Source organism: Pan troglodytes, chromosome 11, assembly GCF_028858775.2.
Source record: "Pan troglodytes isolate AG18354 chromosome 11, NHGRI_mPanTro3-v2.0_pri, whole genome shotgun sequence".
NCBI lineage: Eukaryota > Metazoa > Chordata > Mammalia > Primates > Hominidae > Pan > Pan troglodytes.
In genome coordinates this window covers 112,241,714-112,268,236 of record NC_072409.2, presented here as the reverse complement: position 1 = coordinate 112,268,236, position 26,523 = coordinate 112,241,714, and the positions used below count along the sequence as shown (strand labels likewise).

Here is a 26,523-nt window from a genome sequence, read left to right as displayed (position 1 = left end):
TAAGAAATGCTAACAAATGCAATAACAGAAGGAAAAGCTACCAGCCATTTTCATTCATGAATATAGATGCAAAAGTTTTAAATAAAATATAAGAAAGCATTATGACCAGGTTATATCTTCCCGGGAATGTAAGATACAATATCATCAAATTTAACATTGATTCATAATAAAAATTTGTTAAAAAATGATGCAGAAAGAAAAGAAATCCTTATAACATTCTTAGAATAAACAGTTGAAAGTGTTTCCTCTATGATCAGTAAGAGGGCAAATATACTCTCTTTTCAACATTATGCTTTTTAACATAACTTGCTGGTGTAGCAAAGCAAGAAAGAAAATAAAGGATTGGATAAGTGCCCATCAACTAACGAGTGGGTAAAGAAAATGTGGTATATATACACCATGGAATACTATTCAGCAATAAAAAGAAATGAAATGTCTTTTGCAGCAACTTGGGTAGAGTTGGAGGCTATTATTCTAAGTGAAGTAACTCAGTAACAAAGATCACATGTTCTCACTTATAAATGGGAGCTAAGTTAAGAGAACACAAAGACGTAAGAATGATGCAATGGACTTTGAGGCCTTGGAGGGGAAGGTTGGGAGAGGGGTGAAGGATTTAAAAAACTACATATTGGGTAACTGGAGAAGTATCCTATGAACATATATATTGGAAACTGAAAATGTAATTATTCAAATTATAATTCTTTCAAAATTTATATATAGATTCAACGGAATCTCAATGAAAATCTCAACAGATTGGTTAATGGAACTAGATAAGCTGATTCTAAAATTTTATTTTTAAATATAAAAGGCTAAAAATAGCCAAGATTTTCTTAAAGATGCATAAAAAAGTCAGGGGATTTATTCTATATGATATCCAATGAGTATGGCATTGGCATAAGGCTAGACAAACAGACAGGGCAGGACAGAGGGAGTGAATGAACAGACACACATATATTTGGACACTTGAATTTGGATAAAAGAGGCAATGTAGGAAGGAAGGGAAAAGATAGTCTTTTCAATAGAAGGAACTGGATCAAAGAGATATTCAATGGAAAAAAAGAACGAAATTTTACCTCTTCCTCACAACATAAGTAAGTTAATTATTACAGACGAATTATAGACCTAAATGTGAAAGGCAAGACAACATCGTTTCCAGATGATAATATAGGAGATTGTCCTCATGACTTTGCATTACTGGAAATGTTATAAACCTACACCCAGATGCCTGTGCTGATACTGACATGACTTTAATAGTGTGGGAATTTGCCCAGTCTGCACTCAATGCCTGTCTCATCCAACCATCTTTAATAAGTCATCACCATGTGGCTACCCTTTAAGGAGCAACTAGAACCACTAAGACCAAAAGAGAATCCTGACGTCTGGTGAGGTGAAGGAGGAGGGCCCTAGTACCTTTATTTGTGGGTAGAACTGGGCTTCTGTGGCCTGAAAATCTAAGGACCAAACACCAACTTTACAATAAAGAACCTGAACTCTGATAGAAGGGAGACAATGGTTACTTCTTTTCATGGATTCTAAATTCTATCTGCCAGTCACTTTTTGTGTGTGCATTCATTGAGGGTGTACAGAATGGAATTACAGAGGCAGAAAAAAATGAGGTCTCTGCCAAATTGATAGTTTAAAAAACATTTTAGTGGCCTACTTAACTGTAATTTGTTTTAGTTTTAAACAAGAAAAACCTCAGCATGTAAGCAAAGCAGACTGGACTTGAACAGATATGGAATGCAAAGCACACAGGAGAGTCATGGGGATCCTGAACGGGGATTAGAAGTTGGACAACTTTTTATGCAATGAACAACACTGCATTGGTAAGATATAAAAGCATCATAAAATACTCCTTTCCCTTTCTTCTTCCCCCACCTCCCATCCCTAAAATTTCCTCGACCTTTTCTCTGATGTTTGAAATTCCACCTTGGAGGAGTCTCTTTAGCCGAAGGTTTGATTCCTATTACAAATGCAAGGCAAAGCAATGTCATTACCTGCATTTTGATATAAATAACTTAATATGGAAAATAAGTTCTGATGGGGAGAAAGCATGAAGCACTAACAGGAGTGAAGGGATGGTTTCCACGGGGCAAAAAGGCAGGAAAACAAGGAGCAGGACTTGAAGGACAGGTGCTTCGAGAAAAAGTGGAGCAGATACATCTCGGCTTGGAATTAGGCAGACAGATGTGGTTCAGGATTGTGGGGTGTCTTGGGGTAGTAACCAATCAGAGGCTCATTTTTCTCACCTGTAAAGTGGGAATATATACTACCTGCCTTTGCTTAAGGACTAAATAAAATAATTATGTTACAGCACTTGATGGAATGTTAGGCCCAGAGTAGGAGTTAATTAAGCATTAGCTCCTATGTAGCCCAATTGTTTTGTTTTCTTTTTTAACCAAGACCAGTCTCTTTCTGAGTCAATTCCTTTGCAATATCTTACATCTATCTATGCACTTAAATGCTTTCATTGATGTATGGCTATTGGATGACTTAGGAAAACATTCTTATTTTTATTTTTATTTTTGAGACAGAGTCTTGCTCTGTCGCCCATGCTGGAATGCAGTGGCGCAATCTCGGCTCACTGCAACCTCTGCCTCCCGGGTTCAAGCAATTCTCTGCCTCAGCCTCCAGAGTAGCTGGGATTACAGGTGGACCATGCCCGGCTAATTTATGTATTTTTAGTACAGATGGGGTTTCACCATCTTTGCCAGGCTGGTCTTGAACTCCTGACCTCGTGATCCACCTGGCTCACCCTCACCAAATGCTGGAATTACAGGTTGAGCCACCGTGCCCAGCGGAAAACATTCTTTAGAAAAAAGCAGATTGAGTTTATCTGGTATTTTCTGTCTCATATTTTTTTGTTACTATCTTTCGGAGGAGCTATCAGGAATCTGAAGAAAATAAAAATATCCTTTTACATTTTTTCTTACTTCAACTTGACAATGTTTCTTATCTATTTTCCTGATGAAATGTATGGAAATATTGATAAAACTACATCATGATCTGAAATAATGTGAATCGTTTGGAGATGACTCAAGGACAAGAATCTTGAGATAGAAGTCTACATCCCCTAAAAGCAATGACACCATTTCTTTGAACAAGGCCAAGACAGAATCTAATTTATTGAAAAGGAACATAGCTATTTCTTTCCCTTTTGGACAGTGGCTTTTAAATATTTTTTTTCCTTACCACAACCCACAGTAAGAAATACCTTTTACATTGTGACCTGATACACACACATGCATGGTGTATGTGTGTATCTGAAATAATAGCTTCATGGAATAAAGCTTACCCTTATTCAATTTGGTGTACTCTGAAATGTTCTATTCTACTCTATTTAACTTTTTAAAATGCTGTTTGAGACCATTATATTGATTTTATGTTCCACACTTCAAACATCACTGCTTAGGGTTTTACTTATTTTGCTTTTCTGAATGGCAACCATCTTGAGACAAGATCGTTTTAAATGCACTTAATTTAGTCCTGTTTTCTTTTCTGGGATATTCCATATCTCTAAATACAAATATGAAAAGGAGTTTATTAGCTACAATGGAAGGATATTGAGAAAAATCAATATATGATTGCCCCACAATTTAAGGAAACTTTACCATCTCTTACATTCCTGGCCCATTCAAATTCTTTCATTCCTCTCTGTTCCTTTCATATTTTTACCAAAGACTGACTTCCAGTTGTTATTAGGCATAACAGGCTTATTAAAGGGAAGAGCGGAGACTAACATTTAATAAGCACCAATTATCTACAAGGTACCTTGCATACATTATTTCTTCCCAATAACTACTCATGGTATTTTTTTATTCATACTTTTATTACATATATTATTTATTCCCAATAACTACTTATGGTATTTTTTATTTCAGACTTTTAAGCTTATAAGAAAACAGGGATTTAGAGAGAGAAAATAACTTACCCAGGGTCAAAAAGTTCAAAAAGCTGGTTTGTGGTAGAGCTGGCCCCCAAACTGAGGCCTGACTAGGACCAAAATCACTGCAATGTATTTTCGTGATGTCAACATAAAAACCACAAAAAAGAAAAAAAAAAAAAGAACAATTAGACTTATGTTTTTAATCTGCTAACTGTAGGAAAGCATGTGTATATGTTTCTCTTTGAATTGTTGTTGCTGTTGTTGTTGTTATAGTCTTATATATTTACCAATCATTATACAGAACATATGTTGAACTTCCCAACATGTATTATGTGTATACAGTCTCCCCAGCACACTATTTATTCATTTAGAGTAGTCCAGAGCTCATAACCTACTTGCGTAATTTTCCCCACAAGGACTCCATGTTTTCTGTTGGCTTTACAAAGACACTCAGGATTCTAATTTATCTGCATCACAACATTTACCTTTATTAGCCCCCTCAATATTGAAGAGAAAATCAAAATAAAATGCTTTCCTTCATAACCTTTAGTTCTAAGCAGGGCCCATTAGGGACTTTAAAATATTCACTTTTGAAGCTGATTCCTGCATTGGTAAACACTTTGCATGACATTAAATAAGCTTTGCCTGTTCTAGGAGACAGTGGATTAAATTAAACAGTAGTGCATATCACTTGGCTGAAGTGACAGGAATAAAGAACAGAATGCATCCACTCCTCCAGTCTCATTAAGCTGCCTCTTTCTCCTGAAATTGGATTGGGATTCCAGGACACCTCTCAACCTACAGGAAACACTGGATCTAAAGCTGAAACAGGTACCCAGTGCCATTTGAAAAATTAACTGCTCTATTGAAATGTAATTTACATACCACAACCAAGTACAGTTTCTACCCACAACAAAATCCCTGATTCTGGAACTTAAAATGAAAGGAATAATAAACATAAATTTCATGCTTTCACTAGCTTGCACTCAATCAGTCTCGCTTATAATTTTGCTGTCTCCCTCTTTCCCATTCCCCCCTCCCACCCCACTGCCCTTCTACCAGGTGCTCCTCATATACTATATCGACACGTCCACTCTGCTATTTCCACTTACAGGCTTTCAAGAATTCCTTACTGATTATGTTTTATTTCAGGGTAGGGGCAACTATAAAATAGCATCATTATACTTGAACACACAGCTATCCCTGTGTTAGGACAGAATTAGAGGTACACCTGGTGCTTTCTCTCTAGAGGAAAGCAAAGTGGTAAGAACAATGAAATTTGAGGTATAGTCTTGCACATCGCCATTAACAGTGAATATCAAGTGTTTCTTCACAGAGTTTTGAATGGTAGTATGGATGGAGATGAACGCCAGTGTAGTGACTAGGCGAAAGTTGAGATTACCATCATACACAGGATGCCACAATGGCACATTGGAATCATCAGTGTTATTTTCTGAGTAATGTCTTCAATGGTGGTGATGTCTTTCTTTAGTTTTGATAGTCCTTCCACTACTTCTCTAGCTCATCCCAGGCTGGCAGACATATAAGCATTGTTTAGGATCCAAAAGATCCTGTGAAAAATAGGAACAGTTTAACTGTGGTTTCCTCACATTAATTGTGAGCCTATGTGATTCTCAAGTTAGAGTGGGAGATCCCATATGATAGAATGCTCTCCTGGAGATGAATTGATTTGTGTTTTTGACTCCATATGAGAAGGGACATGCCAGATAATCAACTTTGGAACTCACATTTGGGAGGAAGGGTTAAGAGGAAGTCCTGGCACCACTGAAGTGAACTCTACTTCCCGAGGTAGGTGCAGGACACGTGGCCCTGCGGTAATGGTAAGAAGGCCAGTGTACCCAGCAATTACGGGGGACAGGCAACATAGAAGCTGCCTCTTGAAACAAGTTGTCTTTCACCCTGAAAAGAAGGTATCATCAGGCAACTTACGCTTTAGGTTGGAAAAGTGAAAGTTATATAAATCCTGACTATAGATTCCTGAAAGGAAGAGAGGCCATTGGAAAAGCTGAAGAAGAAAAACTATAGGGAACTTTTGGCTGTGATTAATATGGAGGGAGCTACATCTCTGAAAGGACTGCAGAGGCCTGAATGGGAATCTGCATAGTGAGGCAGTATTTTAGAGTGACCAAGAATCTTCCATGGGCCCGCAAAGGGCAGATTCGCAGTACCAACACGATGTTTAAGTTGTACTGACATTTTTGGACTACGTAAGACCCAGGATTTTGGGGATAATTTATGGAGACAAGATGTATCTGTTTTCTGTTGCTGCTATAACCAGTTACCACAAACTTAGTGGCTTAAAACGATACAAATTTATTATCTTACAGTTCTGTAGGTTTGAAGATTGAACTGGGTCTCACAGGGCTAAAATAGAGGTGTAGTCAGGGCCACATCCCTCTGGAGACTCTAGAGGCGAATCTGTTTGTTTCCCTTTGCAGCAATTGAGGACTGCCCACATATTTTGGCTGGTGACCCCTTCCTTCAGCAGTGAGGCTGAGTCCTTCTTACACTGCTGCCTTTGGTTCTTTTTCTTCTGCCTCTCTCTTCCACTCATAAGAACCCTTTTGATTATATTGAGCTCACTTGGATATTTCTCCCATTTTTAGGTCAGCTGGTTGCCAATCTTAATGTCATGTGCAATCTTAATTCTCCTTTGCCATGAAATCTAATATTCACAGGTTCCAGGGTATAGGAAACACATCTACTGGGAGGGCCTCTATTCTGCCTACCACACAAAGGAATCCAAACAGAGAGATACTGAATTTCCTGGTAATACCGTAGGTAGTAGGTAAGAGTGCAGGCAGGCTAAGGTATAGATTCAGCCCTGGTTCCCAACACTAGCTGCATATATAATCCTGTGAAAGCCTTAAAAATGCAAATGACCAGATTACACCCTCAGACATTCTAATGTAATAGATTTGGTATGGGTTCCAGACATTGTAATATCGGGATACATAGATCTGGATAACCCAGGTGATTTTTATGTGCAGGCAGGATTGAGAATCACTGATTTAGGATGAGGAAGTCGATACCTTAACTCTAGAAGGTGAGGACAGAAATCCAGAGCACTCATGTCCTAGAATTCTGTTCTTTTCTAATTTCCATCAGGTATTTTAGTTACATATCCTGTCCCACTTCTTTAATTTACCTCTAGCTATCAAATTTAATATATGAGCTTTAAGTATTATTAGAAGAAATATATGCTTAGAAAAAATGTTATTCTTAATTGCACTTTATACATTTTAATGTACTCTTCTGATCTGTCTAAACTTGTTTTCCAAAAATTGTTTTAACTAAAAAACTATATCATTAAGAGTTTATCAATAATAGTTTATTTCATGATCTATACCTCGCTCATTTGTAATGAAGAGTTAAACTATGTTTCATTTACCTTAATGAAATCTATTTTCATGTAGCTTCACTCTACAGTGTTTACTTCATAAACACTTCATGGTATTTGAATCGGTTTATGCATTTTCTATTTTGTTACTTTTCTTATTTTATTTCGTTCTTGCATATAAAATTGTTGGTAGTTGCCATGGCAATTCTAATTGATTTCTTTCTGCTGTTTTGCAGGCTTTTAAAAAGATTTGCACAATACATCCTTCATATTGTTATTTTTATCTCTGTAAGTTTGTAATGGCCTCTAAAAAAGAAAGCTGTGTAACAAGAGCATCAGATGTTACTTTGCTCACTGTTGAAGGCGGTGAAGAACAGAAGAAAACTAGGAAGAAAACCAAGCTGGGAAGGGCAATGAAGGAACAGGTTAGAGTTCAAAAGTAAAAGTACGTTCCACACAAAGGAAAGATTTCAGGTACGTGAGTCAGCGGCAATGCAAGGGCAAGAGATGTGCTTTTAGAGAGAATTGAACTTGTCAATGTGACTCAGCTCTGGAAGACCAAAAAATTATGGAGGGAGAGGCAGGAGAGGGAAACCAGGTGAAATGTCACCATTTTCTTTGTTTATCTTCTGGTGGATCTCAAAATCTTCTGTTATTCACATACACACACGAGCATGCACTCATGGAATGCGTCAGTATATCTATTGTCAAAATCAGCTCACAGTCTCATTTCAGTAAAACAGAAATGTGATCCCTCACAAGATGCTGTGTTGCTGATTAACTGCCTTCTTCTAGGAGATGAGCTACAGTGTCATTTTCAGTCCTAGAGATCATAAGAAAAAGAAGAAAGGCTCTTGGGGATCTGAAATGAATTAGATTTGATTTTACAGTTACTGTAAAACTCCAGAAAATTTACATTTGTTGTACTTACACCATATATTTTTTCCAAAAGTTAATCGCTATGGACTGCAGACAAACATGTTAAGTTAAAATAACAAATAACTCTTCTAGAGTAGAAAATGGGTAAATTTTAGACACAGACATGTGCACTAAGATGTCTGCACAATGATTAAAGTTTAGTTGTGAATTTGCCTTTGAGATTCCCATTGGCCAAAGTGAAGAGAAAAGCATGATCAGAATCAAGACTCAAAGTGCCTAGAAGGAAGCATTTGTCAGGTACGCTGGAAAAAAACAATATTTCCAAGAATTGAGATGGAAGAAATTTCTCCAAGGAGAGGATATTTTAATATAATAGACAATGGCCTCAACAATATCCCTGCAATATGAAACAGTATGTTTCACATAGCCACTTTTAAATGTTTTTCATCAAGTGAAGTGAAGGGCATAATGCTGGCACACAACTGAGAAACAGCTATTAAATGAGGGTGAAAAGTTCTGAAGACCAAATATTCTGCTCTTGGATTACCTTGGTGATCAGAAAGTGACTCTATGTGGACAGGACTATGTAGCTAGCATACCTGTTTTAGAGAACACTTGTGCCCCATCCCATTGCATGGCAAAATCAAGAGATTTGATGAGGCTGTACCCTATAACCATTTCAGATCCTCAACTTTACGACAAAGAAACATCACCTCATCCTCATTCACTCAGATGAAAAAAGATCTTGGTGATAGTAAAAATGATATATCTGAGGAACCATTATAAAAATTACATTACACAGGCTTATGTGAAATATGCAAAAGCTTTGAAAAATAAGTGCCTAGAATAATCCCCCATAAAACTTTTAGATAGATTATTATGACCCTATTCTTCTGGTACAAACATAAATGTGTTTCTGATAAATGTATTTTATTATGTTTGGCTTCATATGAACACCCTATTATAAATTCAGGATGGTTAAAAGCAAACTTTAAGACCCCTCTCTTCCTCTGGCAGTCAGGACAAGGTTTTTTAAACCAAAAACATATGTTTAAATTTAGCTCCACATGTGCCAGCTAGCTATTGACTGAACACTGACATGTGTTTGAGCTCTAGGGATCTCAAATCTCTCTCTGCTTCTCTCCTCAGTTCTCTTACACCACGCATCTCTCTCTCTCTTTCTCTCTCACACACACGCACTCTCTCACACATACACACATGCACTCTGTCTCTCACACACACACACACACACGCATACACACTCACCACATATTGGGAATTCAGAAATTTAGCAGGTAATAGACCTAGTATTCAGAGCAAACACTGTCCCTGATGAAAAAAACAGTATGGAATGATTCTTGGCAAATTCTGAATACCCCTTGAGCTTGTCTTGTTCATTAGCAAATTGTTTTCCTTTGACTGTTTCTCAGTTATGTACATGACATATCAAAAATAGTGATTTTCTCAATCAGTTGCTTTCTAGGTAAGTAAACATTCCACTGGTGGAGTACTGTTAGCAAATTACAGTGGAAATACAGCTTCGAAAACAGTCTAGTTTTGTTTCTCTTGGTTACTAAATCCTGGGTCAGGTGGCCTTGGTAATGTGCTTTGCAGGCCCCAATGACGGGGAGCAATTTGACCAAGGGCCCCAGCTGGGACCTTCTAAAATTCAACCCCACACCTGTGAGTTGTGCCTGGCCATGCTTCCCAGGGTGATTCCAGCCATTGGCTTCATGGGGCAGGGATACTGAGGCAGGCTCATTCCTGGGAGACACAGGACTCCCTGGGAGCCTTGCTGCCTCAGATGCTTCTACTCAACCTGTCCTTTTTCTTTCCCCTATACTCAGTGCCAGACTTGCATACGGTCTCCCATTTTCTCTCACACAGACGGTTCTGCCAATAAAACCGTTGCTTGTTTACCTCTGTCCTAGCAGCTATGTCCTGAAGGACCAAGACTGACATAATACACTCTGTTTAGTTTTAAAGGTAAATTGTTTACCTACACTTAAGGAAGTACATCTCCACACACTCAAAGAATGTGGCTCTAAATTAGTCTCCTGCTGAAAATGCCTAACATTGCCACTCGGATTTGGACTCTAGATTGTGACAGATTAAAATTCCTTATAAATGATTTTTTTCAAAATAAATTCCTAATTCATTCTCTTCTCCAAGAAGCCACAGTGCTTCCTCTAATCCTAAAGTCATCAGTAGACAATCCGTCCTTCCCAATAATGCTGAGATTTTGTTTTCTAGAACCCTGCACTCAGATAAATTATACCTATAAATTGTACCAATTAGAATACATTTTGTGGCCTAAACCTCAACCTTTCATTTGATTGGCAATACTGGCAATATATAGCCTTATCTTGTCGCCTAAGTGAGAGATCCATTCTGAACTAATGTGGACATGTCAGTATAAGTTGAAGACCACTCAAGGAAATGCAGCCTTTTTGGGTTCTCTGAAGTAAGTAGTAGCCAAACTCTTTTCTCTCTCCTAATTAGGAACCATCTAAAAACAGACAACTGAGTCAGATAGAGGCCAAAAGATCAGCTTTTACATATTCACTAGACCTTGCATCTAGGCCATGGGTAACTATTTGCCCATCCAACCCAAAGTAGTGCAAACAGAAGACCTCTGGCCTAGAGCTCTAGGCCAGAGCATGGCAGAGAATGGTTTATGCATGGAGAGAATGCTATATGTGGCCAATGGGCAAATTCCAGAGAAAAGGGCGAGTACCATCTGAGAACAGACCGGCTTAAAAACAAAAGCACAGAAAAGGTTTCGTTTGTTCTTGACCTCACAACTGAGATGTTAGTATTCCTTTATTGGGAAGCAAGAGAGAGAGACAGAAAGATGCTTCTTAATTCTTTTAAAACCACAGCAATTTTATTTTGTGGGCCATGGTGAAAAGTCAGAGAGAGGCAAATAGCTTGTCCTACAAAACCCCAAGCCCTGATCTGCCCATGGGGAAGTCAGTGGCATTAACCTTTCATGTAAAGGACAGAACGTCACCAGGCCACCTTAGCCATGGGGACAGTCAGGATAGTCATTGCACAGAAAACAAAGTGAACTCTTCTTTCCTTCATTTTATTACTATTCACATGTTTCAGAACAATTCATTCAAGATTCACATAAAGTTAGCTATGGGCTTTTCTAAATAGAGCTCTTACATCTTAAAAATAAATCCAAGGCCTTTAAAGCTCTGTAATTATCTTGTCTATTATCTCATCTGCTGCTTCATCTTTCATTCCCTCCCTTGATCTTTTTTATCTGTATGGGGGGTTGCCATTTTTGCATAGCTTTTAAAGCAAATTCTGGATATTTTCAGAGATGGGGGGAGGGGTAGGAGAATAGATATGTCACAATTCATGCTACTTACTCATTTTTCTGGAAATTAACTCATCAAGCACCTGATGAGTTATAGGCATCTGGGCATTAGATTTTGAATAAGAATTTTAATTTTATTATTTCATCGCTGTGATCATACTTAACAATGAAAATTCTTACAGTTTCCTGAACTATGGTATTTATGCCTTCACTTAAATAACATTTTAAAACTGCATATTTTCAGGGACTCCATTCTTAATGATTTTTATAACTAACTTAGAGTTTAGTGACCTCTGCAAAATAAATGTACTTTTCTGATGGGGGAAAACGTATAGAAAAAATGTGGTATGTCTCTGAAAGGAAATCATTTTTGGCTAAAATATTACTTAAGTAGATGTAAATTTATGCATAGTTTTCTGATTTAAAAAGTATTATATACTCATGCAAAATTTAGAAATTACAAAAAATATAAGATAGAACAAAAAATATAGTAGAATAAGAATAGTTTTTAAAATTATCATTTGATCCAAGCGTTATTAATATTTTGGTATCTTTCTAGTATTTTACACCCTCCACACACATACAACATTTATAAATTTTGAATCATACTAAACAGTTTTATATTCTTTTTTTCTCAACGTTATATTGTGAGCATTTTTCTATGTCATTATGTAGACATTAAAATATGTTTTTAATGACAGCATATATAAGAATGAGTCAAGTGTTTTACTAAACCACTCTTAGATATATAACGTTATTCCAAAAATTTTGCCATTATAAATGATACTGTTATAAACATTTTTATGCAAAGTGTTTTTTTTTTTACCATATTGCTTATTAGTGTCATAGGAAATAAAATTACTGTGTTAAAAGGAATAAATATTTTAAAAGCAAAGATCACATGACCAATTATTAACTTACTTTGGGGGACAGTCACACAAAGACACTTCCTTTCTGGTTTCAGAATAATTGGGAAGCCAAATTAATAGCCAGAAGGTTCCTGAGGGGAATGTAGAATCAGGGCGGAGGTGGCAGGCAGTCTTGAAGGATCTTTCATCCTAGTCATGGTGAGGCCTGATAGCTATGACTTCTTCAGTTAAACTGATGTCTTTATACTAAAATATTTTGTCATCATCAACCTTATTTATATTGCAATCTAGATAGCTGTTGACTTGCAATATTTACCATATTATGAAGCACTTCAAAGCTCTGGATGTGCCCAGATGACTCTGCACAATCCGCAAAGACCTTCATTTGTCCCACCTTCAGTGACAGCAAAAGGGTCACTGCTTGGCCTTGGGCTTTCAGGAAGAGAGCGCACTCCTGTAAACCACTAAGAGAGGTGGTCTAGAGCAAGGCACACGGGAGAATTAAGTGTTCATTTGGGAGAACTGAGCATCTAGCCCTCAGGGAAACAGGTTCCCATATCAAAAATTGAAGATGAGAAGGAGATATTGATTGCTTAGATGTAGTTATGATAGCTATTTCTATTGGTTTAAGATAGTTATTTTTATTTTTCCACATGTGACATACATAAATGATTTAATATATACTCTTGACTATTCTTCTTATGACAGTTTCAGTATGTTTTCATCTCTCTTGGGAGTTGGGGGAGTAGACGTGTATTTTTCACTCTATCTCCAACTCCAACCCTCACCTAAAGGTAGATTTAGAATCAGATGTGAAACCCAATTCAGATTTATATGGAGATTGAACAAGAAACTAGCAGGGAAGAGAGTCTAGAGCTGTTGAGATATGAGACCTTCACTATTGTCTTTACAGTCACATGGATATGTTTGCCTGTCTAAAACGGACACAAGAAAGTCAGGCACCCTGATGTGCAGCTCTTTGGAGGCTAAATTAGATTAATTGGCTCCCTCAATCATTGCCTTCTGGGAGTTTACAGGCTGTGGGAGTATCATTCAACTAGACAGATCTAAAAAATGAAGACAATGAAACAAAATAGTCCACAAATTCCGAAGGGAGCAGATACTTGATGAAGTGAGGACTGTTCAAAATTCACTCAGTTGAAAACTGGGTGACTCATTCCTTCAGAAAATGTTGGTTAAGCATCTAATATATAGTCATAGTAAATTAGATACTCTGAATATTGGGATTAATAACACAGATAGGACCCCTTGTTCTATTCCTTGTTCTTACATTATGATGGGGAGGATAGAAAATAGGCATATAAAAAGGTAGTACAATTTGGAGGAATCATCAGTGCTAGAAGGAAAAATGAAGCCTTGTGAGTGAGTTGAGAGTGATGGGGGTGCTATAATAGCTGGGGAGTCAGAACTGAAGGAAGTGAGAGAGCAAAGCCATTAGGGGGCCCAGAGAAGAGTTTTTCAGGTGGAGGGGACCTCAATGTCAGAGGTTCCGAGACAGGAAGAAGCTTGGTGTGTTTGAGTTGCAGCACAAAGGCCATTTGCATGGACAGAGCAGAGAGAGCAAGGAGAGAATGATTAAAAATGAGATCAAAGACACAGAGGAAACCAGGGCCTTCTAAGTAATGGGAGGAAGTCTAGATTTTATTCTCATTGCTCTATGGGATGTCTCTGGAGGGCATGATCTGAAGAGCAACATAATCTGATACACAATTGGAAAGTATTACTCTGGCTGCTCTGTGGAGGAGCAGGAATAGACACAGGAAGACTGTTGGTAGTCCTAGTAAGGATGGAGAGTGACCGGGACTGTGGGGATGCGAGGAGAGATGGAGAATACTCAGGTGGATGATAGGTTTTGAAGCAGTCAATTAAAGATTAATTGACTTAAGATTGGATATGGGTTGTGAAGAAAAGTGAGAACTAACAGGATGACACAGTATTTGACCTGGCGGCTGAGAATGGGGGCACTAGGGAAGAAAAAGTAAAGGATGGAGGGAAAATAAAAGTTCTGTTTGGGACATGTTAAAGTTTAGATCCCTGTTAGACATACAAGTGGAAGTCTCCAGTAGGCGGAAAAGCTACGTCTGGAGTTTAGAGAAGAGGTCATAGAGAAGGCACAAATTCATGATGAGTTCTTAGAATACAGATGGTGCCCAAAGCCATAGGACTGGGTGCGATAACTTACAGGGAGAGTGTGGGTAGTCAAGAGAGGACAGGAGAGGAGAGAAGAGAGCTGAGTTGGAAGCCTGGCAGTATGTCAACATTTAAAGGTCCACAAGAAGCACTTCAGGGAGATTAAGAAAGAGAAGTCCAGAGAAGTGACAGTCAGATTTGCAAGATGGAGGTCATTGGTTGGATGATTTTTTATCCATGTAATTTATACTCCAACCCATGGTTTTTTAAGAGTGACAGAAAAGTTATTAATAATTTTGCCAAGACAATAGGTGTAAGCTGGGACTGTCCTGGGCAAACAAGAACATATGGTCACCCTAGGCTTTGGCGACCCTGTTAAGACTGGTTTCAGCAGAGCTGTCGTGATGGCAATCTAATTTGTGTGGGCTGAGAAGAGAATAAAAGGTGAAGAAAAACGGAAAGCACAGATGACCTTTTGGAAGGAATTTCACGATGAAGGGAGCAGAAAAATAGGACATGGCTAGAGAGGATATGAAATAAAAGTTTGTTTTTAAATGGGAGAGATAACCTCTATGTATGCTAATATGAAGGATCCAGGAGAGATGAAAAATTTAATAGTGCAGGGGAAAAGGAATAGCTACAGAAGGAGAGCTGGGGAATAAGAAAGGGATTCTGCACACAAGTGGAACGGCTGACATTAGATGTGAGTGGATTCAGCCTGTCCATTTTAACGAGGGGAGGCAGACTATGTGGACACAGGTGTACATCGTTGCTAAATTTGGCAGTGGGAAATGAGTTGACGCTTTAGCCAAAGCAAGAGAGATTCCACTTTTTGTGAAATCCTCCTTTCCTTCCCATAAGAAGTCACAGTCTACCCATCTGGGGGCAATTTTCTTCATAGGCGTTAAGAAGAGATATGTGAGCTATTTCTTCTCTCAGGAAAATGCCCCAACATGGAGCCTTTAATAGTTTACCAGCAAATGTGGAAATTCTCCCAGGTCCAATTTAGATCTGGCAGAGAAGATGAATATTACTAGTCAGTCAGTAACTGCCTGTAACAGATGTTTTTGTTGAATGTTAACATGAACAGTTCTATTTGGCCTTTTCAGAACTGGAATTAAGAAATAAAAGAAACAGCTAAGGGTACATTGAGACCCAGGTGGGAAAAATCCTTTGACCGGAGCCACAAAATAGAACGTCTAGTAAAAGCTTTAGCACCCAAGAACTGTGTGACCTTGGGGAAATCACTGTGTCTTAATTGTTTGATCTGTAAGAGGGAGAAAAAGAGTGAATATCAAGCAAAGGCAGGTGTTTGTGGATATATGGACTTTCTGACAAACTATTAGTAGGAATTTTAGGAAAATGTAAGCTTTTTGTGGGGACAGCATAAAACAAACCAAGCAAGTGAGTATTTCCAACAATTTGATGCCTAAGATTAACTTAGTTCAGATAACTTAGAAAAGAAAACCAGAATTAAATGGTTCAAAACACAAATTGCATTTTTTACAGAGTCAAATCCCCTTGAAAGCAAAGCCTATTTTTTCTCTCTTTTTGAATTAAACTTCCATTTCCCTAGTCAGCCAGTACAGTTGCTTAAAGAAAATTTACTCATCTGAAAAATGGTGTATAAATAGCTATTACCAGAGGTGACTTTAGTTACTACAGACAAGGGCTCACTGCAGTGGAATTACAGTGCAGCTCACCTTTGGTGTTCTCCAGTGTAACAGTCACACCTGCTGAGGTTCCGTAGGTAGGACCCAGGCCTTCGCCAGTGAGACACTGCTGCTCCTGGTACTTCATGCCACCTCTACATGCCACTGTCACAGTGAGAATTCACCTGGACTTGAAGAAGATCAGTGCTCTGTAAATTGATTGTTTACATTGTTGAAGACAAAGTCCCTAGGAACAGGCTTTTTAAAATGGCACAGGAGCAGCAATTTGTGGAAGCTACACTACAAGACAGTTTAAAGAACTGGTTAATGTTCTTAGTTATTGATCTAAAGGACCATTCTGATAATGACTAAGCTCAAACTAGGTGTACCTCCCATCCATTGTATCCAAATCCAGCTTCCCCATTCTTGACAGGGTAAAAGCAAAGGATGCATTGCATAAGCACTTACAGGTAAATTCAGCTCATCCTCTTGTGTTGAAAATGCCAGTTACTGAGAAACATTTACTATGTGATTATTTACCATCAATAGCATTTGTTTTCTTGTTTTCATTGAAACATATACTTTTTTTTTTTTTTTTTTTTTTTTTTTTGAGACAGAGTCACCCTCTGTCGACCAGGCTGGAGTGCAGTGGCGTGAGCTCGGCTCACTGCAACCTCCACTTCCCAGGTTCAATCAATTCTCCTGCCGCAGCCTCTCGAGTAGCTGGGACTACAAGCACGTGCCACCACTCCCGGCTCATTTTTGTATTTTCAGTAGAGACAGGGTTTCGCCATGTTGGCCAGGCTGGTCTTGAACTCCTGACCTCAAGTGTTCTACCCACCTCAGCCTCTTAAAGTGCTGGGATTACAGGCATGAGCCACTGTGCCCAGCCTGAAACATACTTTAAACTTTGCTTTTTTAAAATTAACACAATATAAACTTTGAAGAAATAGAATGAGGAATATGGTATTTCATTTTACATTCTCATTTAGGGTTCAGGTCCAGATGCTTAGAAAACAGTATAGACAATTGGAGCCATTTCCTATGGACATTGACCCACCATTCAGAATCCACCTGTGAGGTACAGAGATAATGATCATTGTGATAAGAACCATCACGGAGTATAGACAAGGTTATTTTGATAGTTCATAGGCTCTATGAACTCTTACTTTTGGAGACTCTTATCTTTTATTACACATATTAAAATGCTCTCATTCCACATTAAATGTAATATATACATGAGTTGAATGGAATTGCCCTCAACTAGTTGACCTAATGTCACAATCCAGAGACATTTAATTAAACACTTGTAATTTCAATGTTGCTGTCTTCCTTGAAATATTGTGCGGCCAATAAAATATTTTTAATCTTTCAAACATTTCTGTGGAGGTTGAATCAAACACTTGTTCATTTCAACACTGCAATTTTCTTTTCCTGTTTTTTTGGAGTCAATGATTTTTTTTTGTTTGTAATGTCTTACACACTTCTTTGGGTGCATGAAAAACTTATGGAACTACGTATGGCATGGTGCCTTAGGACTTAAAAGATAAAATGGCCCTAGATGTTGACGAGGACCTCGGCCTTGAACAATGCCTGAAGCTTTAGCTATGTCAAATTTAAGAACAAATTGCACTGCAATGTAAATATTTCTCATGGCATTCCACCTTCTCTTTACCAAATCCAATGAAATAATTCTTCATAACTTTTCATCCAGATTTTGCTTTTCCTTTCTTCTTCCGCAACCTTTTTATAGACCCTTATCATGTCAGACACAAACTATTACAATAGACTTTTATTTTGTCTCCATGCCTGAAGTTCTTTTGTCCTTCAATAGAGGGTGAACTGATTAGCCTTGCTAAATAATTAAGTGTATTTAATTAACCAACTAATTAAATTGACTTGTCTATTTGGTAGTAATTCACTATGAATTTTTGCAGTTTAAACATAAATGTTTGGCTTTATCTAAAATAGCTTCTACGTTTCCAAGAAATCTTTTCTACTTACTTTTCTTTGACTATATTTATCACTTTTTCACCCTTGTTTGTCCATTAATCCAGGCATTCAACAAATATTATTAAGTACCTACAGAGTCTCAGACATCACACTAGTCACCAAGGATTCCATGATGAATAAGAGCAATACCTGCCTTTTTTATTTATTTATTTTAAATTTTATTTTATCTTATTAAGTTCCAGGATACATGTGCAGGACGTGTAGGTTTGTTACAGAGGTAAACGTGTGCCATGGTGATTTGCTGCACCTATCAACCTATCACCTAGGTATTAAGCCCCACATGCATTAGCTCTTTATCCTGATGCCCTCCCTCTGCCATCGCCAACCCCTGTGACAGGCTGCAGTGTGTGCTGTTCCCCTCCCTGTGTCCATGTGTTCTCATTGTTTAGCTCCCACTTATAAGTGAGAACATGCAGTGTTTGGTTTTCTGTTCCTTTGTCAGTTTGCTGAGGATAATGGCTTCCAGCTCCATCCATGTCCCTGCAAAGGACATGATCTCGTTCCTTTTTATGGCTGCATAGTATTCCATGGTGTATATAAGGTAGTCCTATTTTAGAAAGGGCAAATAATAAAATATATGTCTGAAATGCCACTGGTTCTTTGATAGAGGTAAGTACAGACTACAGTGAAAACCACAAAGGAAAAATGGTCTATTCTGCCTGATTTGGGGAATAAAGGGGAGGGGAGGGTGGTTCAGGAAAAGCTTATTTCTGGAAAATGTATAATCATCTGCCTGATATACATTTGGGCAAGGGCACTCCAGGCAGAAGTAGTACTATGAGCAAAGGCATCAAGGCAAGAAAGACATTTTAAAAATATTGTTGGCTGGGCACAGTGGCTCACGCCTGTAATCCCTGCATTTTGGGAGGCCAAGGCAGGCAGATCATGAGGTCAGGATTTTGAGACCAACCTGACCAACATGGTGAAACCCCATCTCTACTAAAAATACAAAAATTAGTCTGGCGTGGTGGCGCCCACCTGTAATCCCAGCTACTCAGGAGGCTGAGGCAGGATAATTGCTTGAACCCGGGAGGCAGAGGTTGCAGTGAGCCGAGATCGCACCACTGCACTCCAGCCTGGGTGACAGAGGGAGACTCTGTCTCAAAAAAAAAAAAAATTGTTGAATTGATGACTTTGTTTTTATTAAAACCAAAGCATTAAAATTATAATGTTTTTTATTAAAAATAAAATATTTGGATAAAATAATGTTGAGTTCTAATATACTTATTTTTCAACTTTTCAATATTTTTTCAGTTACTTTAATATTCTGGAAAACAACCATTTTAAAAACACATAAAAACATGGCTCTAGGAACATACATTTTTACTTTTGTCTCAGGCTCCAATATGGCTTGGCACAGCACTGTCAGATCTTATTTTTATTTAAAATTTTGACATTTTGTTCATCACGGATCTTTTGCATTAATTCTGATTTTTAAAAAATGTTTCATTAAAAAGTTAGTCATCTTAGTTACTGAGTTTTCTAAGGCCACCTAAATTTTATACTCAAGGCAAGTGCTTCCTTTGTCTTCCCCTAATCCCAGGCCTGGAAAAAGCCATCATATCAATATTTTAAAGATCACTGTCTTGTAGTGATGAGTACGGGTTGCTAAAGACTTTGGTGGTTAAAAACCGAGAAATTGAGGGAAATTCAGTATCTATCATAATAGTTTAGGTGGAAAACCACAGAGGCTTGAACCAAGGCAAGAAATGAGACAAAAAGTAAGTAGGGGTAAGACAGGTGCCAGGGGTGAGAGTTAGGGAGAACTTGATAAAAACTGGATGCATGGGAATGTTCTCTCTCCTGAGTGCCAGGGGTGAGAGTTGGGGAGAACTTGATAAAAACTGGATGCATGGGAATGTTCTCTCTCCTGAGTGCCAGGGGTGAGAGTTGGGGAGAACTTGATAAAAACTGGATGCATGGGAATGTTCTCTCTCCTGAGTGCCAGGGGTGAGAGTTGGGGAGAACTTGATAAAAACTGGATGCATGGGAATGTTCTCTCTCCTGAGTGCCAGGGGTGAGAGTTGGGGAGAACTTGATAAAAACTGGATGCATGGGAATGTTCTCTCTCCTGAGTGCCAGGGGTGAGAGTTGGGGAGAACTTGATAAAAACTGGATGCATGGGAATGTTCTCTCTCCTGAGATTCATGCTCCAAATTCTGATTATGAAAGCCCAACAGAGTCACCTTTCTTCAGGATTTCTTTTTAGGTCATTTCATACCTTTCTCTGTGGCAAATTCTTCCTTCTTCATGTTTTATTTCTTCAACTACATTATAATCTCTTTGCCGTGAAAGACCATATCTCATATTTCACTGTTTCTCTTACTATGTTATAAACACAGTAGATGCTCAATAAATACCTGTTGAAAGAATTGCATCATCAATGTTTTTTAACATCGCTCCAAGGCAGTGCCCGTAATAATTAAGCCAACAGAAGAAGAGTTTGAAACTTCTTCCTTGGATATATTTTTAAGGTTAGAATACTCATTTATCCACCCAAGATGGCATAAATGACTTTTTAGGGCCCTTTGCAAGACATGATTAACAGCCCTTTTCTGAGAAGAGTTTTATATATGTTACTGCTAATAGCAAGAGAACTTCTCCTGGGGCCATTTTCCCTTTTATGTGATTACACTGATATTTTAGAGAAAATGAAATTACTGCATCCCAGCTGGGCAGTTCTTTTTGAATTTATAAAATGCAGAAATTGCTATAAGACCATGAAGTTGAATCAGGTCTCTTATCCAATCATCAATAGATAATTTTGGTTTTTATAACCCACCTTATAAAAGTTCTACTGTGGTTACCAAAGTCAAAAATTTGACATTAGTGTTGCCCTTGGCAACTGAATGCAGAGATTTCTCTGGAAATTATTCCAGTTATAGTAAAAAGATAATTAACACTTAGTTACAGAAAAATCTGAATTTAATGTATCTGAGTGTAGCTTTATCAGATTTCCTCTTATGGTGATATCTTGATACATTTTACCAGAAATTACAATTTTTGTTATTCATTATTATCACTATTATTTTGAATGAGGGGGTTTCAGTAATGCTCTACAGGGACTAGATCAGTTCTCTGTATACCCCTCGTATTCTGCCTTTCACCTTCTGATGACAGACATAATGCTGGAGGTGGAGCAAGAACTTGACGCAGCGGTGAAGTGCTGCACCAGCTTGGATGATCTGAATCTAGGCTTCTGATTTTGTGGAAAAAACAAAATCATTAATGTGTTCAAACTACTATTGTTCCATTTTCTACCTTTCAGAGCTAAATATAATATCAAACTGATAACAAAATTTGGTATCTCGAAGGGGGATGCTTTCAGTAATCCTAAAATGTGAAACTGAAATTGTGGGAGAAATAGAAATGGGGCTTTGGGTAATAAGCACCTAGAGACTTTAAGTCAGAAAGCTGGTGATATTTGTTAAGTAGTGGCAGAACATTTGATTTAAATGCTGCCTGCTTTACTGGTAATGCAGGTAATCGGCTAAATGAGGTTATACGATAAGGAGAAATGATGGCAAAGATTTTATATATGGGTATGTACTAGCTCTACTACCTTCAGCCAAATCTGACTGAAGAGATGACACCAGACTAGAACTACTTGAGCTACAAGCAGAGAAGGGAAGAAATGCCCCATCTTTATTTTTATTTATTTATTTATTTTTGAGATGGAGCCTCACTCTGTCTCCCAGACTGGAGTGCAGTGGCATGATCTCGGCTCACTGCAACCTCTGCCTCCCAGGTTCCAGCAATTCTCTTGCTTCAGCCTCCCAAGTAGCTGGGATTACAGGCACCTGCCACCATGCCTGGCCTAATTTTTGTATTTTTAGTAGAGACAGGGTTCCTCATGTTGTCCAGGCTAGTCTCGAACTCCCGACCTCAAGTGATCCACCCACCTCGGCCTCCCAAAGTGCTGGGATTACAGGCGTGAGCCACCATGCCCAGCCGAAACACCTTTATTTTCTGAAGAATCTTTCCCTAACTTTTGTCTACAAGTTATGGTGAAAAGAGTCCTGAAGGCAATTGGTTCTGTCCTTCAAACTTGAAGCAATTATGAATGAGGATTGACAAATGGTAGCCTACATACTGGTGCTCCACTGGAAGAAGGCACAAAGCCTGCCAGTAGTGATGGGATCCGGGATGTTGCTTCCCCCTGGGAACTGATTGTTTCTAACTGCTTCTGGACAACAGCCATCGAATCCAGGGCAAGAAAGAAGGGCAGAGCATGGCGTCGTGAACATGAAAGAGGAGGTTCCTCAGGCTTGAAATCCATATCTGGATAACATCTTTGACTATTATTATTATTATTGTTTACTTTTTTTTTTTTTTTTTTTTTTTTTTTGAGATGGAGTTTCACTTTTGTTGCCCAGGCTGGAGTGCAATGGCGCGGTCTCTGCTAATTGCAACCTCCGCCTCCTGGGTTCAAGTGATTCTCCTGCCTCAGCCTCCCAAGTAGCTGGGATTATTACAGACGCCCGCCACCATGCCTGGCTAATTTTGGTATTTTTAGTAGAGGCGGGGTTTCACCATGTTGACAAGGGTGATCTTGAACTCCTGACCTCAAATGATCCACCTGCCTTGGCCTGCCAAAGTGCTGGGATTACAGGCATGAGCCACTGCGCCCAGCTGACTGTTATTTTTAAATGCGGACTTTACCAGGAGCAAATAAAGCAAAACTGTTCTAAGTTTAAAGGGAACTATATTTCCAAGGAAGTTTCTTCTCCCTAAGACTGTCCCCAGATTCTCTATGATTAGTAAACCCCTAAAATAGTCCCTGGTTACTAAAAGCACACCAATAGCAAGTTGGTTTTGAATGCTGTGTAGCCCTAGGAAGAGCATCTTTACCAAGCAACATCGGAGGGGAGAGCCAGAAGGGGAGGGGAAGAGGGACTCTGGTAGATCCTTCCAGAGAGAATAAACAAATTCAGCCAGATAGGCCAACCAGGGAACTTACCCATGGCAAGATAGGAAGCCTTTGCTACTCTTGTCAAGCAGAATGGCCTAATTTCTATGATGACTGTGTGCTTTAATAACTGATGACTGTGCACTTTCCAGCCTCTTTTCCAAATGGGCGCTTATTATGGTAGTCCTGCTTCTTCTCCACTATTGTACATGGAGGGCAGACCGATTTTCCTTTGGTTTATAGGCTAGCAGACCCATAACAAACCAAACAAACAAACAAACAACTTTCCATTTGTATCTGATGGAAAGACTGCATATCTCCCACAGTACCTACATTTTAAGCTGGATGCAAGAAATGCAAGAGCCTTTGAGGTTATCTTACTTGGAATGTTCTTTGGAAAGAAACTTGGGCTCTGATAAATGCTTAACAACCAGCTGAGATAGGATTGTGTAGAACACACACACACACACACACACGCTATATATTTATTATAAATGTTGCTGATATAAACGATGTGTATCTCATAACTTACAAATAATAATAGTAATATATACAGTACTCTTTATTGTAAACTCCTTATGACCAATTGATTCTTACAGAATGTGTTTTTTGACAAAAAAATTGCAAATAAGTGTAATTCCCACATGAATGATGGTTGATATGTTTGTTTTTATGAGTAAGATGAAAATGAAGCAATGAAGATGTAATGAAGAGTATGTCAGAATTTATTTATTCAATGATGAAAGCAACTTTTTTCAGATCCTAGTTGTCAAATACTGAAATAATGTTTCCTCGATTTTTGGTGCTACTTACCATATAGAGGCTATTGTCATAATATACTTTTAGTTTAATTTACATTAGTAATATTTTCTTTATGATTAAGGCTAGACAATTAATAAACAGAAAGATCAAGCCCTGATTTAGAGTATTTGCTGAATCCTGTGGTGTAAATACTCCCACCATGGCTGATTTCAAGATACCAACATGATGTCAATGAAGGTGGAATTGGATCAAATGCATTTTATCACATCACTTTGAAGTATCTCCATTATACAGATATGACACATGCAACTTCAAGATCACAGATAATAGAAAAATGTGGTAAAATAATTAAGAAGTCATGAATTTTGAGTATATATCACCTTTGTTTTAGATGCCATTTATTTAACTGTAAATGTATATAATTTTGTTTATTTATACTTTTTCAGAGAGAAGGCCTTGCTCTGTTGCCCAGGCTGGAATGCAGTGGTGTGATCATGGCTCATGCAGCCTCGAAATTCTGGGCTCAAATGATCTTCTTGCCTCAGCCTCTTGAGTAGCTGGAATTACAGGTGTGCACCATCATGCCTACCTTATATATTAATTCTTAATAATGGCTATCTCTAACAATCAACTCACAAAATGTCTGAAATTTTAACAGCTGGCATTTGTGAGCTGGTACAAGCCTTATTTCCATATCACTAGAAATAAGGGTACATCTGAATGACAGGTAACCAAGGGGGTAGATTGTGGCAAACCATGCTAGTTGCCTGCCCGATAGTTATCCTTCTATTTTTCTTGACTAATAATAGTGGATGAAGTATATGTCATGTTAAAAAATGATATTTCTTAGCCTTCCATGCAGATAGGGGTGGCCTTATAACACATCTCTGCCTAATAAAATAAATTATTGATGTTGAGTGAGACTTCCTTAAAATCTCCTTAAAAATGGGCAGGAGGAAACAGACATGTGCTTTTTGTTCTTTTCCCATTCCATTTCTGTCGGTCATATTAGGCTAATGCTAATTAGCTAATGCTAATGCTGCAGTGAAAATTTAATTCCCAAATGTCAGCGACTTAACACAACAAAAGTTTCTCACTTCACTTCCATTGCAGGTTGCTGGGGCAGCTCTGATCCACATATGACTTAGGGACCCAGGATGCAGCTGCTTCAACATCCTGTAGCTGTACTATCTGGAATACATGGGCTGCCAGTTGTCATGACTACTCTCCTATGCTTCAGCCCAAAAGTTAAGCACTTTATTTCTTCATATAGCCCATTGGTCAGAATTATTCATATGTCTCACTACAGGGTGGGCCGGGAGTGTACCTTCATTATGTAGGAAAAAATAAAACATAATTGTGAGAATTATCCAAATGTGACATAGAGGCTCGAAATGAGCACATGGTGTTGGAAAAATGGCACCCATAGACTTGGTGGATGCAGGTTGCCACAAACCTACAACTGGTAAAAAACAATATCTACAAAATACAACAAAGCAAAGTGCAATAAAATGAGATACACTTGTACAAGACCAACAAGTGAAACCACAAAGAAGGGTACACAACCAACACATAGCCTTCCTTTGTCCAAGGAAAAGACACACATTCTAAGAAGACAGCACATCAGCCTGGACAACATAGTGAGAACCTAGCTCTACAAAAAATAAAATATATTAGATGGGTGTGATGGCACCTGCCTCTGGTTCTAGTTACTTGGAAGGCTGAAGCGGGAGGATTGCTTGAACCTAGGAGTTTGAGGCTGCAGTGAGCCATGACTGTGCCACTGCACTCCAGTCCGGACAACAGAGTGAGAACCAGTCTCAAAAAAAAGGAAAAGAAAAAGAAAAAGATATCACTGTTGTCGTATTGTTGTGTATCCCTAAAGCAGAGTGGTCATGAAGGTACAGTTTTTATAGGAGAAATAATTTTAAACATTAATGTTTTCTTTTTTACCTCTCTGAGTATAAGACTTTTACTCTAAATCTGTCCTCAGTATCTATTTGTCTGAGGGAAGCTTAGTAATTAAAGCAGAAGGTATGCAAAGAGAAAGAGGAGGTAATATTCAGCTCTTGACATGAGGTTGGTTTGTGCAATAAGAATATCTCGCAAACCAGATTATTTTCTTGAGAAAGAATTTTTCCAAATTTCTTCATGCTCCATTTAGCATATCAAGGCCAAGTCTGTCCTTAAAGCTAATCTTCAGTCAGAAAGAAAAAAGATATCATATAGAATTAATAGAAAAACCTACATATCTTGTCCTTGAAAACAGTAGGAAGAGAGAGAAGGAAAGGAGATAGCGAAAGGAAGTGTTGCAACCAGACATAAATGTCTTGGCTTTGCCCTCTCTGGGTTTAGACTACAAGACAGAGGGAGATGTGTTATTAAATCAGTGATGATACTCCTCAAGGTAAAGAAGAGGCATTGTTACCACTACCCTGGGGCATAGCCACAGAAACAAACAAGCTTAGAGAGAGGAGCTCCTGCAGTTTGGTATGCCCGTGCTATTCTTCCTTCTTAGGTGGTGCAGATTTTGAGTTGAAGCCAATGGGCATTCCACAGGGTCTGCTAGGGGAGCTGCTGGGGGTGAACTGCTACATAAAAGGACTAGACAGGTGGCCCAGCTAGAGAAACTGAGTCACAAAAATGGAACCTTGGCCGGGCATAGTGGCGCACACCTGTAATCCCAGCACTTTGGGAGGCTGAGGCAGGCAGA

General features: G+C 38.5%; 1 long non-coding RNA gene across 1 annotated transcript; it reads left to right on the top strand.

Annotated features, from left to right (window-relative positions):
• Positions 1-253: 253 nt before the first annotated feature.
• On the top strand, positions 254-25,179 carry LOC134807755 (uncharacterized). The gene is made up of 5 exons (XR_010148988.1): positions 254-1,826; positions 4,541-4,717; positions 7,484-7,721; positions 24,257-24,379; positions 24,924-25,179. It is a non-coding gene; the product is annotated as an uncharacterized LOC134807755 (long non-coding RNA).
• The last annotated feature ends 1,344 nt before the right edge of the window (positions 25,180-26,523 follow it).